This window comes from Dermacentor variabilis, chromosome 4, assembly GCF_050947875.1.
Source record: "Dermacentor variabilis isolate Ectoservices chromosome 4, ASM5094787v1, whole genome shotgun sequence".
NCBI classification, from domain to species: domain Eukaryota; kingdom Metazoa; phylum Arthropoda; class Arachnida; order Ixodida; family Ixodidae; genus Dermacentor; species Dermacentor variabilis.
In genome coordinates, this window is record NC_134571.1 from 122,304,037 (window position 1) to 122,318,408 (window position 14,372).

General features: G+C 51.1%; 1 protein-coding gene across 2 annotated transcripts in view; it reads right to left on the bottom strand.

The window, feature by feature from the left end:
- LOC142579698 (DNA damage-regulated autophagy modulator protein 1-like) overlaps window positions 1-14,372 on the bottom strand; it is a 112,443-nt gene that overhangs the window by 58,348 nt on the left and 39,723 nt on the right. The window lies entirely within an intron of this gene.

The window sequence follows — 14,372 nt, forward strand, 5'->3', positions numbered from 1 at the left end:
TGGGGCGGAAAACTCCCAAACGTGAGACTCGAGTAAATAGAAATGTGAACTTGGGAAAAAAAAGCACCCTGTCGACGCTCTTCCTCTGTCTAATAAGACATCATTCGAGACAACAATATGTTTGCGGTTGGTGTCAAACGTTAGCGGGGCGCAGTGATCTCGGAGGAACTTGAATATTTCCTTGGCGCGCATGGCCACGCAGCCCCAAATTTTTACTTGCAAGCTGGATCAGCAGAAGCAGACAACTCAGCGTCGTACTGTTGCACTCCGTGCAGGCAAGAACTGCACGGACCCGCCACGGTGGCTTAGCCGCTATGGCGTTCCGCTGCTGAGCACCAGATATTGGGTTCGATTCCCATCAGCTGGGGCAACATTTCGGTCGGGGCGAAATGCGAAAACGCTCGTGTGTCGTGCTCAGGGTGCACGTTAAAGAAAAACAAAGCAAAAAAAAACTTCATGTCCACCTTATGAGTCCACCATTACGGTGTGCCTCATAAACATATCGCGGTTCTTTGCGAGAAGCAAACGTCTTGGGAGTGGGGCCTCACAGCTCATCCGCCCAGCTAAGCCGTTCGAGCTCTTCTACGGTACCTGAGGGCGACAGACTTGAGTTCCCGACTTTAGACATGCTGCAACTGGCTTAGTGCATGGGAAAGTGCGATCAAGGCTCACGTCCTCTCTCTCTTTCACTCCCCCATCCCCTTCCCCACGTGTAGCGTAGCAAAATGGCCAAAGTCTGATCGACCTCACTGCCATTCGTTCCTCCCTTCTCTTGGTGAGTAAAGCTCCAAATTATTTTTTTTTAGTTCAGGAACTGCGCCATAACGTATATTTTTTCATGAGACCCACGCTCTGTTAACTTGCTCGCTTTGTATAGGAAGGTGTCTTATACGACAAAAATGTGTACAAACCCATCACGTATGCAGGCACTGGATGTACTGTATTTACAATGTCAATGAAGACGTGTTCGACACGCCTTGGAGATAAGGCGGACGACCTATCAGAAAGCGCAATTCGAACGCGTAACCTTGTACGTCTCAAAACTGTGGCATGCGCAGAATGCATGCATGAGGACCGCCGTTGGCTAGGGTGGAGGACGTGGGTCAATCTAGGTCGTCGGGGCATCTAGGGCTATCGGTGTATAAATCCTCAAATGGGTGTATGCGTGAGCTCAACCCGTCTCGACTGCAGCGTAAGGGAACGAATGCCGCGCGACCTTCGAGGAGAAGGAAAGGCGGCCTCCTACCAAGGAACTTTCACTCGAATTTATATGGTGGCTTCGGGGCCAAACGCTTGCAATGAGGACTTCAGAATCAGAAACAGAGTTGCTGCCTGCCGCTATACAGCTGCGCTAGGCATGCGCAGCCATAGGACAAGAGGCACGAGCGAGGTTGTCACAAGGCTGTCTGCTCCCAACAGCTTGGATCATGCGCGAAACAATGCGCATGGATCAGCACGGCCGTGGTGGGACCCCTTATGCAGAGTTCTCGAGACTGAGTCCTTAAACCGTTCGACAAAAGTTGTCAGTTCTGACATCTGGTCCGTGAGACCGAAGAAGGTCCAGCAGTTTTGCAAACATTTGAACCTAAGCAATGTGTTTCCTTCCGCCCGGATAGCGCCAAATATCTGCGTCATCATCAACTCGAATCACGTAAGAACAAAGTAATTAAGCTCGCCCGGCAAAATATAATCAGTTTACGATTATATTTTTTCGATGATTACGACGCATACTTACTCTCCACGAGTGGTCAGGTGCTATTCTAGACCACGATATGCCACAATTCTTTTATTTTGTTGATGACTGATAAGCTTGCACTCAAATTCGTGTGAACATGGTGGCTGCGCGACCTACGTTTGCAATAGGGACTTTATAATCGGAAACAGAGTTTATACCTCTTTTGTTGCCCATGTGCCGTCTGTAACGTGCTTTTGGAACTTTCCTATGCGCTATACCTACTCGCCCATGTTCACACCGCTCTGAAGACTGACATGACAGCGCTTAGATACCATATTGTGATGAAAACGTGAAAATACTGGCGCGGCGGTAACCGCAGGTTTGAGTACCAATTTTTAACTCGCCTATTGCAAGGCTCTCCTTATACAAATGGTATTTCAGGCGTTTCAAATACAACTACTTCGATCGGTAGCCGCGACAAATGGATCACGCAGTGCCTCACAGGCATTTGACATGTTTAGCGGAGCGTTTGCCGTCCGCTCTGCTCCGACCGGTGCATCCTAAGAATGCGCATACAGCAGGTCAGCTCAAGCTTGAGGTAGTGGTTGTGCGCACAACACTCATGCCTGCGGCGGAAAGCAGAACGCTGCCGTCGCTTCGCTACAGAGTCGACTGAGCAGAGCGTGGGGATGGAATATACGCTAGGCTTTTTAGTTGTTTTGCAGTGAACCTAACTTCGAGTCGCTCGCATCTCCGGGAGGCGCGTTCGCTAAAGATGTTGGGAGGCGATTCAACGTCCAGTTGAAGCCGTTGAAAGACATTGTCTTCCTGGGTGAGTTGGGGGGTGAGAATGGGGAGCATGAACCATATGATTCCCTAGTGGTTTTACAGTGAACCTAACTTCGCGTCGCTCGCATCTCCGGGAGGCGCGTTCGCTAAAGATGTTGGGAGGCGATTCAACATCCAGTTGAAGCCGTTGAAAGACATTGTCTTGCTGGGTGAGTTGGGGGGTGAGAATGGGGAGCATGAACCGTATGATTCCCTAGTTGTTTTGCAGTGAACCTAACTTCGCGTCGCTCGCATCTCCGGGAGGCGCGCTCGCTAAAGATGTTGGGAGTCGATTGAACGTCCAGTTGAAGCCGTTGAAAGACAATGTCTTCCTGGGTGAGTTGGGGGTGAGAATGGGGAGCATGAACCGTATGATTCCCTAGTTGTTTTGCAGTGAACCTAACTTCGCGTCGCTCGCATCTCCGGGAGGCGCGCTCGCTAAATATGCTGGGAGGCGATTCAACGTCCAGTTGAAGCCGTTGTAAGACAATGTCTTCCTGGGTGAGTTGGGGGGTGAGAATGGGGAGCATGAACCGTATGATTCCCTACGAGAGCTGCGCAGGAGCGACAGCATTTGATCGACATCATTTATTCGCGGAATCGCATTCCAACATTTTGTCCTCAGTTATTATCATCACCATCACCATCCTCGTCCTATTCGCAGTCATAATAATATTACTAATAATGACAATCGTCATCATTACCATCATCACCATTATTATGATCATAAGCGCAGCTCTCAGAATAAATTACATAGTTCATCATTATGATGAATGATAAACATGGTTGGTCATCAGTCAGCATTATCAGCTTTCTCACATTTTTAAACTGCGCAATCTTCGGGATCGGCCCACAGCAGAGACTAGAAACAGACGTCAGAAACAGACATACCCGATACAGAAAAGTGGCGGTAAACCTTCAAGGAAGCTATTGTTTACAAAAACCGATATCAAGCGCATTTCTCTGCAGCCACATGAGTGCGTAAAATGCGATCGGACAGGAGCACAACTAAAACAATGCTGAAACTGACCATAGACAATTGCCAGAAGCGAGCTGCAACACATTTCGCTGGGCTTGTTGGTTTGACATCACGTGGTGCAAGTGCTAGGGAGAGAGGAACACGAGACGAAGCGAACACAACATGGCGCTCATCCGCACACTGTTATGTCTTCCTTGTCGTGTTCCTGCCTCATAGCGCGGGCATCGCATTACGTGGGAAGCCGCCTATCTGTTTGTGTCCAGTTTGGTTTATTTAAAGGGGCGTTCACACTGTTCTGCCCCTCACGATACATAATCCACAAAATAATAGTAGTATGGCTAGAATTTCACAACAAAAATACGTGGGTCGCACGCGTTGTGGGAATGAGTTTCAGGGAAACTTTCATTGTTGTTTGCGAGGAATTATGTTCTTGTTCAGCTACAATTTGCAAGTATAAGCTATTTAGAGCACCGTTGCATAGACACTGTAACCTTTGAACATGTTACAACGCCACCACTAGCGGATGACTGGACGAGTAAAAAAAAGCACCAGAACCCATCTCACGACGACGGTCAACAGTAACGCGTTGGCGTTCAATCAATATAGCCAGACAACGTATTTCCACCATCAAAACGAGTTATTGTATAAAACGTGCACTGCAGTAGGATTCCTCTTTCGCACTTCCCTAAGGACACTAAGCGCTACCTAGCGCCGCCGCCGCGAAGCCTGGGGCGGCATCCGAAATGCATGGCACACCGGTGCGTGCGAATGCCGAGAAACGCGTCAGACGGAAACCGGGCTCCTCTCTCGCGCGTCTTTTTTGCACACGCTGCGCCATCTAGTGACGCTGCGGAGAAGTCCGGGCGTGGCTTCCGAAACTAGAAGCGTGGCGCGCTGGTGCCCGCTAGCGCAGAGAATTGTTCCCTTGTTTGCTGCACACCGAGTGGCACATACTCAGTGAGCCAAGTCGGCGAGATGTTCATTGAACAGCGGCACATACGCAGTGCATTTGCGGCGCAGCCTGCTAATGTTTCGGGTAGGTATCCTTGTGGAACCCTTGAGACGTGGGTTGGATTCCGTTCAGCATCAGAATAATTGGAGGGATATTTTTCGCCTTTGCAGAGCGGCAGATTCCCTGTGGCACATACTCAGTTACCTAAATTGGTGCCAAAGACGTTCATTGAAGAGCGGCACACGCCTCCTGGCCCATACCCAGCTTTACAAGTTGTCACCAAAGAGTTTCATTGAAGACCAGCACAGACGGGTGCGGCACATACTGAGTTTTCCAAGTCGGCATCAATGAACTTCGAACAGCAGTGCCTACCCAGTCCCACGTATACAATGACCGATGTCGGCGTGATATGGTTTCGTTGAAGAAGCAGCACGTATGTAAACATTGGCACCTATTCAGTCACCAAAGTTGGTCCTATATTTCGTTTAGAGCACTGTTACCAGAATGAAGCACCCAGACGCGCTAGCCATACTACGACGGACCGACCAGTGACGCATTGACCCGTGTAGGCGGGAAACCTTCGAGATGCAAACATACCTGTACAGATAGATAGCCCCCAGGAAGTGTGCGAAGCCCCGAACAATGCTAACCTATTCTAGCATAAAAGCGCGGTTTAGACTTTCTGGATGGATTATTATGCGCCAGTAATGCAAATCTTAAAACCAAAAGCACGAACAGAACGTTAGTGCGGCACGTAATCTACATACGCCCTTATTTTAGCCTGATGGTGCTGAATGAATGCTCCAATTGAGCCGGCACCTGCGCGTTCTCCATTGATGATGACGATGATGATGATGACGATGATGATGATGATGATTTTCCGCTTTTATGGCATGTGCCTGCTAGGGGGACCTGTCAAGAATCGTGCAGCAGGTGTTAGCTTTAGAGAATTTTTATTTGAGGATGATAAAGACAAGTTAAAAGGAAAAAATTACCGACGATTACGTTACTTCCTAATGCGAAATTTGAGCGCAGCAAATAAGCTGTTTCACCTTTTCGATAGATTGAGGCAAAGAAATCGAGCAACACATGTATGCGCTATCACAGAATTTTTTTTTTATTTTTCACACGTATTCCTTTCACAAAGACTCCACTAGGTAAGCTTCTGCTTCGGCGGCACGCACCTCTGGATTCTGACGGCGACGGCGCTGGGCCTCTGCTCTGGCAGCTCGTTTAGCAGCAGCAGACGGAGGACTTCCATCGGTCGTCTCGCTCATGGCTCAGAAAGAACTGGCAGATAATTTCGCAGTGGCGAACGGCAGCGGCAATTTCGGCTCGGGCGGTGCACATATACAGATCCGCCGCCACCGATCTGGCTCTCTGATTGCCACCGCACAGGGCGAACGGCAGCGGCAATTTCGGCTCGGGCGGTGCACATATACAGATCCGCCGCCACCGATCTGGCTCTCTGATTGCCACCGCACAGGGGTTGCATTGGAGGAGGAGCGAAGAAAGGAATTAAGTTCGAGCCGGCGCTTTGACAACCGGAGACTCGCACGAAGAGGGGGGAGGGGGGCGGCGTGTACACCCAGCGGCAAACGATGGGGGCAGAAGCGCGCGCAGCAAGCGGACAACACGATAAAGGGAGGAGGGAAGAGATAGCAGCGACTGACTGATGCCGCTGACGCCGATAGTGAGTCAACCCCAGCTGCGGAGTTGGTTTCAGGGACAACGCCGCCGATGCCGACACAAACAATATGATACCCTCGCTTCCGCAGCGCTAAGAACCAGGTCTAGCCGTGGGAAGGTGGTCACGTATTCGTCGACGTGCCGGGGCCTACGTGAAATAACCGGCGCGTCGGCAACTGAAGAGCACCCTATCCGCCACACAAGAACAGGGGGGGGGACCCTTTCCTCCTCTTTCTGCATGGCGGCGACGGTGTTCTATGCAGTGTTACGTTTCGCCTACGACGCGCGGTTTAGCCGGCGCGATTGCAACAAAGCGGCAGACATTTTGGCCCGTTCGGCGTCGCCGCTACGCTCCCCGCCAGGCGTTTCCAGGCGTTTCCAGGCGTTTCCAGGCATGTTCCGATGCCACGTGTCTTCATGTGCGTGTGTGAGTGTATGTGCCATTGTGCCCGACCGGCGGCGATGCGACAGCAGGGGGTCACCTTCCCCTCCCAGTCATTGTGCCCGACCAGAGGCGCTTCGAGAGCCGAAGTTACCTTCTCCTCCCAGTCTTTGTGCCCGACCGGCGGCGCTACGACAGTGTGCGTCACCTTAGCCCATTGTACAATCACGTGCTCGTCTATTGAGGGGTTCCTTCTTGCCCTCAACTGCGAGAGTATAAAAACAGCTGCCCCCGGACGCCAAAAGGAGGGGCTCCGATTTCTTCTGTTGAGTAAAGTGCTCTCCCGTCTCTCTACTTCGGTCAACCTGACCGCCAACTCTTTGCGATGTTAAAATAAACAAGTTGTTTTGTTGTTACCAGTCGACTCATGCTTTGCCGGGACCTTCGGATGCTTCCAGTTGTACCCCAGGCCGCCAGGCCAACGCTACCCTTGGGGCTTGCGACCCAGGTACAACCACGGGCGTCAGCGCCGAGTTCCCAACAAATCGTACCAGCGGGTACGACCACAACAACTCGTACCAGCGGTGCGATCCAAATAACTGTCTGCCAGCGGTGAGATCGCGACAACGGAGGCCAGCAGCGAAGAGATGCAGTTGACTGTATGCTGAGCAGCTCAACGACGATCCGGGAGCAGTGCAACGAGCCCTGTGTGATGACTGGTTGCCTGCAGCGGAACGACTGCGCGGAACTCTTGGCTGCGAGGTTTGGTGAGTGCGGGACTTTCTTCTTCTGAGCTTTGCCAGGCTTTTGTTAGTGTTAGAAACAGAGCTGGTAATTGTGGTTGTCGTTGCTGCCGGGTTAGTTTGCGGCAAGACAATAGTAAGCAGTAGAGAAAGCAGCATTCAGAGCAGCCATGGATTTGAAGTCGTTGCGCAAACCGAAATTGCTGGAGCTTGCAAGAGAGTTGGGTCTGGATGTCTCAGACAAACTAAGAAAACCTGAACTGCTAAGGGCTATTCTTGAGTTAGAAGCTGAGGATGACGAGCTGTCGGAATGCCTTGAGACCATTGAGGAGAGGGAGACTGCAAAAAGACAGGAGCGCGAACTTAAAGAGCAAAAAGAAAAAGAAGAGCGCGAACTTAAAGAACAGAAAGAAAAAGAAGAGCGTGACCGTCAACACGCTTTGGAAATGAAGCGTCTTGAGGTAGAGATGGAACGCGCTCGTAATGGAAGTCAGGCACACGGTGCAGGAGAACGCGTATTGTTCAAAATGACTGACCTGATGCGGCCGTTTAAGCTTGGAGAGGACATTGGTATGTTCCTGGTTAACGTTGAGCGAACGTGCGAGAAGCAGGGGTTCTCTCGGGAAACGTGGCCACAGCGCTTGCTCACTTTGTTACCCGGCGAGGCGGCCGACGTAGTCGCTCGCTTGGATAGAGAGGAGGCAGAGGATTTCGACACAGTGAAATCGAGTCTTCTAAAAAAGTACCGGCTGTCAGCGGAGGCGTTCCGTCGGAAGTTTCGGGAAAATGAGAAAGGCAAAAGTGAGTCATATACAGAGTTTGCGTATAGGCTTATGTCAAACATGCAGGAGTGGCTCAAAGAAGAGAAAGCGTTTGGTGACCACGATAAAGTTCTGCAGTGCTTCGGGCTAGAACAGTTTTATAGTCGGTTACCGGAGAACGTGCGATACTGGGTCTTGGATAGGCCAGACGTTTGTACGGTGGCTAAAGCCGCTGAGCTAGCCGAGGAGTTTGTGACGCGTCGGGCTCGCGGAGCTAAAGACGGTCAAAAGGGTGAATTTGGCTCGAAGTTTGAAAGGCCGAAGTTCACACCCATGAGAGCAAAGGGGAACACGCGTAGTGCGGGTGCGAGTGGAAGCAGTGCGACCGAACCTAAGGAGACGGCGGCAGCCGAAGCCGAACGCAGAAAGCGGTTCGAGATGAGGCAAGCGCGCGTTTGTTATACGTGCCAGAAGCCGGGTCACTTTTCGGCGCAGTGTCCGGAAACAACACCAAAAGTTGTGTTTTTTTCATTAGGCAGCACTGACGAGAACATGAAGCTTCTCGAGCCTTACCTGCGAGACCTCCTCGTGAACGGGAAAGAGTGCCGAGTGCTTCGAGATTCCGCAGCTACGATGGATGTAGTTCACCCGTCTTATGTAGAACCCCATATGTTCACGGGCGAGTGCGCATGGATCAAGCAAGCCGTGGAAGCTCATAGCGTGTGTCTGCCGGTAGCAAAAGTGCTTATTGAAGGACCTTTCGGAGCGCTTGAGACGGAGGCCGCAGTGTCATCTATGCTGCCACCTCAGTACCCGTACCTATTTTCAAACAGGTCCGATCACCTCCTGCGCGAGAAGGGGCTTTTGTTTGGTGAAGCTAGTGTTCAGGCCTTAACCAGGTCGAAGGTTCTGGAGCTCGCTGCAAAGGCGGTAGTTGCGGGGCCGACGTTATCAAACAACGAAAAAAGGTCAGAGGCGCAGCAAGCTGATATTCAGAGCACGCCCGAACTGAATAAAATTGAGTCTGTAGCGTTGAAGGCGCCAGATACTGGAGAGGAAATGCCCGATAAGGGAAAGTTAGAAGAGCTATCTACAGATTTGCTCATCGCGCCTACGTCAGACGGACTTGATAGGTTGCTAAAAGTCAGCCGGTCGGCTTTGATAGCGGAGCAAAAGAAGGATGGTAGCCTAGAAAACATACGCTGCAATGTCAAGGAAGGTATCGCCAGGAAAAATGCGCGTTTTGTGGAAAGAGGTGGAGTCCTGTACCGGAAGTATCTAGACCGCAGAGGAGTGGAGTTCGATCAGCTGATCGTGCCTCAATGCTATCGTCAGGATCTGTTGCGCTTGACGCATGGGGGTTCGTGGTCCGGACACCTAGGAGTTAAGAAAACTAAGGACCGTCTCTTGCAAGAGTACTATTGGCCAGGGTGTTTTCGGTACGCAGACCACTTCGTGAGGTCATGTGACACCTGTCAGCGGGTGGGCAAACCAGGGGACAAATCGAGGGCGCCGTTGAAATTGGTACCTATCATTACGGAGCCTTTTAGACGGCTCGTTATTGATACAGTGGGACCTCTGCCGGTAACAGCCACGGGGTACAGACACATTTTGACTGTGATCTGCCCAGCGACAAAATTCCCTGAAGCAGTGCCGCTTAAAGAACTCAGCTCAGTTGAGATAGTCAATGCACTACTGTCCATATTTGCGCGAGTTGGTTTTCCTGCAGAAATCCAATCAGATCAGGGCACAGTGTTTACTAGCGCTTTGACGACAACTTTTCTCGAAAGGTGTGGGGTAAAGCTGCTACACAGCTCAGTGTACCACCCACAGTCGAATTCCGTTGAGAAGCTCCACTCCGTCATGAAGCGCGTGTTGAGAGCATTGTGTTTTGAACATCGAACTGACTGGGAGCTGTGTCTGCCTGGGGTGATGTTTGCATTAAGGACCGCGCCGCATGCAGCTACGGGGTTTTCGCCAGCTGAACTGGTGTACGGTCGCTCGCTTCGATCTCCGCTTCGCATGCTTCGAGAATCGTGGGAAGGCAGGGGCGACGACCCAGTCGTGGTGGAGTACGTACTTAAGCTCCTCGAACGCTTAAGAAGGGCACAGGAGTTGTCAGGTGAAGCAATGGCAAAGGCCCAGCAGAGGGCCAAGGTTTATTATGATCGGACCGCCAGGGCCCGTCGTTTTGAGGTGGGCGATGAGGTCATGATATTGCGCACATCGCTAAACAACAAACTAGACGTGCAGTGGGAGGGCCCAGCACGAATTGTTCAGAAACTGTCGGACGTTAACTACGTGGTAAGTCTGCCAGGAAAGCGGAAAGCACAGCAAGTTTACCACTGTAATCTGCTCAAACCTTATAGACAAAGGGAAGCAGTAGTGTGCATGATGGTAAACGTTCCTGAAGAGCTTCCGGTCGAGCTTCCGGGACTAGGCTCAGTGACGAACAGGGAAGACACCGGTCAAGTCATTAGTGACCTTATCAGTAAAGCACCGCTGTCGCCTGAGCAGAAAACCGAACTACACCAGCTATTACAAGAGTTTCAAGGTCTGTTCTCTGAGAGGCCTGGTAGGACTTCTGTACTTACTCATGATATAGAACTTACCTCCCCAGAGCCAGTACGATCCAAGGCGTATCGGGTGTCACCCCGCCAGAACGATATTATGGAGGCTGAGGTAAAGAAAATGCTACAGCTCGGTGTTATTGAGGCAGGTGAGAGTGATTATACCTCCCCTTTGATTTTAGTTGAGGTACCGGGCAAGGAACCTCGTCCTTGCGTCGACTACCGCAGGCTTAATTCCATCACTAAGGATCAAATTTATCCGATCCCTAACATCGAGGAGCGCCTTGAGAAAGTTAGTAGCGCTCAGTTTATTTCCACCCTAGATCTTGTCAGGGGTTATTGGCAGGTTCCACTTACAGAAGAGGCTAGTAGGTATGCGGCGTTCATTTCACCAATGGGAACATTCCGTCCTAAAGTGTTGAGTTTTGGTTTGAAGAACGCGCCATACTGTTTTTCAAGCCTCATGGATAAAGTGTTGCGGGGACAGCAAGAATTCGCTTTACCGTATCTAGACGACGTAGCGATATTCTCCGCATCCTGGTCTGAGCATATGGCACACTTGCGGGCAGTGCTAACCCGCCTGCGCGAAGCGGGCTTGACCGTAAAGGCTCCTAAGTGCCAGTTAGCACAGGCCGAGGTTGTCTACCTCGGTCACGTGATTGGTCAGGGTCGTCGCCGCCCCTCTGAAATAAAAGTGGCCGCTGTGCGAGACTTTCCGCAACCGCGCACGAAGACCGATATTCGGTCGTTCTTAGGTGTCGCCGGCTACTATCAGAGGTACATTCCCAGGTACTCTGATATCGCGGCTCCCCTGACGGATGCATTAAGAAAGACAGAGCCTCAAACAGTCGTCTGGGACGAGACAAAGGAAAGAGCTTTTAGCGCCCTAAAGAGTGCCCTAACAAGCCAGCCTGTGCTACGATCGCCAGACTATACAAAAGGGTTCGTTGTTCAATGCGATGCTAGTGAGCGAGGCATGGGCGTTGTACTGTGCCAACGGGAAAATGGAGAAGTAGAACACCCCATCCTGTATGCTAGTCGTAAGCTGACCAGTCTTGAGCAGGCGTATAGCGCCACCGAGAAAGAGTGTGCATGTCTCGTGTGGGCCGTTCAGAAATTGTCATGCTATCTAGCCGGCTCGAGGTTTATCATTGAGACGGATCACTGCCCTCTCCAATGGCTGCAGACCATCTCTCCCAAAAATGGCCGCCTCCTGCGCTGGAGCCTCGCTTTGCAACAATATTCCTTTGAGGTGCGTTACAAAAAGGGGAGTCTCAACGGTAACGCCGATGGCTTAAGTCGAAGCCCCTAACGTAGGAATCAGCCTCAAAATTGTTTGTTACTGATGTTTTTCTTCCTGAGGCAGGATTGTTTAACATATTGCTTTTGTTTAGTGTTTCAAAGTGATGATATGCTTTCTAGTGCAATTTTCCAATTTGTGGACGCGTTCTGAGTGATGCTAGACTACTGTAAGGAACTAGGCAGTGGTATAAAAAGGGGAAAGAGCCTGGCAGGGCTTAGTGAGGGTTGTGCCGTGCTTGCTGACTGAGCGGTTGAGTTTCAGCGTAGTTCTAACGCTTGCCGGGAACGAGAACAAAAATGTGAACTCTCCCGAAGTCACTTTGCAGTGTCCTGTGCGAACCTGAACGAGAGAACGAGGCCTTCTCTGTGCGCTGCGCTCAAGAAACGTCGAGGGACGCCCGACTTCTGTTATGAGCATCATCGAGCGACATCCCTCCGGACAGCGGATGCAGTCCCCTGTCCATCGGGATCTCCTTCCCCCGGCGGGGCGGTCTGTTACGTTTCGCCTACGACGCGCGGTTTAGCCGGCGCGATTGCAACAAAGCGGCAGACATTTTGGCCCGTTCGGCGTCGCCGCTACGCTCCCCGCCAGGCGTTTCCAGGCGTTTCCAGGCGTTTCCAGGCATGTTCCGATGCCACGTGTCTTCATGTGCGTGTGTGAGTGTATGTGCCATTGTGCCCGACCGGCGGCGATGCGACAGCAGGGGGTCACCTTCCCCTCCCAGTCATTGTGCCCGACCAGAGGCGCTTCGAGAGCCGAAGTTACCTTCTCCTCCCAGTCTTTGTGCCCGACCGGCGGCGCTACGACAGTGTGCGTCACCTTAGCCCATTGTACAATCACGTGCTCGTCTATTGAGGGGTTCCTTCTTGCCCTCAACTGCGAGAGTATAAAAACAGCTGCCCCCGGACGCCAAAAGGAGGGGCTCCGATTTCTTCTGTTGAGTAAAGTGCTCTCCCGTCTCTCTACTTCGGTCAACCTGACCGCCAACTCTTTGCGATGTTAAAATAAACAAGTTGTTTTGTTGTTACCAGTCGACTCATGCTTTGCCGGGACCTTCGGATGCTTCCAGTTGTACCCCAGGCCGCCAGGCCAACGCTACCCTTGGGGCTTGCGACCCAGGTACAACCACGGGCGTCAGCGCCGAGATCCCAACAAATCGTACCAGCGGGTACGACCACAACAACTCGTACCAGCGGTGCGATTCAAACAACCGTTGCCATCGGTGGGATCCAAATAGCAGTCACGTTATCTTGACTCTCTAGTGGCGTCAGCGGCATCCAGCGGTATCAGTCGGTCGCTGCTAGCGCTGGGGGGATGAAGGGGGGGAAATTTCAATTTTTCACCCAAAGTGCCTTGCTGTTTCGCACTTCAACAAAACTTCAGTCTGTTAAGGACATCTGATTAGGCGTTAAGTACTTAGAACGAGATTGAACAACACGTTGACAATCCTCCACTTGCCACAACTTGGGTAAATTTCTTTACATGGGAGACGTCCTCAGTTTATTATACGCACACGTACGCATAATCGCGGTCGACTGCGACAATGCGTTGCGTACGGGCTCTGGTTACTCGTCTCCTTCTGTTAACAAAATGCTCATTACCGTACGCGAAGCCTTGACAAAGAAGCACGGAAGTGTGGCGATATCAAAAGTGTACGAAAGGATGCTCAATCGTTCTTGCTAACTTATACTCAACTGTTCACATCGGATTTTTATTCGCGCTAAACAATTTTTTCCAAAACCGGGTAGCCTAATCTGTAAAATATTCATTCATAAGTGGTAGAAATCATTTATTTGCTAAATACATTGTCTGCACAACATACGAATTCGCGCTTTTCGTCATTGGTGCTTCAGGATATGCTGACATCGCGTAGTGTAGGAAAAAAATTTTTCCAGGTGTGCCACGCCACACTTCGCTACATATGTGCAACACCTCATCCTGTAGAACGCATAGAGTTAGCCTTTCCCTTTTTCGGTGGTTCAGACATTCGACTGCGCTGAGATTGCACTCAGCCTGCACTCGCATGGCTTCGTATGGCACCGCGGGGTGTCGAAGTCGGTAAAGCCACTTCTTCTCCGCTCCGCAGTTTAACCGATGCAAACGGTCTGCGCAGAACGCGGACAATTTCCACAGATTTTCACCGGGAAACGCTTCGCTCAACTTACGCGCAAGCTTGTGACGCTCGAATATGTAGGGCCCACTTATGACGGCTTAGGAAAGACGTCAATGGAATGGCGACGACGATATGAAGAGAATTGAGTGACGACGCTGGAACAATAACGACTTAATTACGATCATGGAACGACCACGACGGCATCCCGCGATGCGATGACAACGAAATGAAGACAACGGCATTATAGCAATCGAATGACGACTGCACGATGATGACGAAATGATGACGACGACGACGGAATGATGACGACTGAATGATGAAAACGGCGGAATATAGACCATGATGGACTGACGAGGATGAATGACGAGGTCAGAGTG